The sequence below is a fragment of the Plasmodium gonderi genome (genome assembly GCF_002157705.1).
Source record: "Plasmodium gonderi DNA, contig: Pgo-contig_368, whole genome shotgun sequence".
In the NCBI taxonomy this organism is placed as follows: Eukaryota; Apicomplexa; class Aconoidasida; order Haemosporida; family Plasmodiidae; genus Plasmodium; species Plasmodium gonderi.
The window spans coordinates 1-218 of NW_021629266.1; positions in this window are offsets into that span (position 1 = coordinate 1).

Below are 218 nucleotides of genomic sequence, written 5' to 3' on the forward strand. Positions count from 1 at the left end.
CTAAACCCTGAACCCTAAAAACATTTCTTAAAAAAATTATAATTTTAACAATTATTGTTATAATTATGCTTCATATATATAAGAATTTAGATTTAATATAGGTATAAAACACATAAATAAAGTTTATAATTTATATTTATATCCTAAAGAAAACGTTAAATAAAAAAAATATACCAAACATGTCATAAATTTAAGATTTATATATTCACCAAATTTAA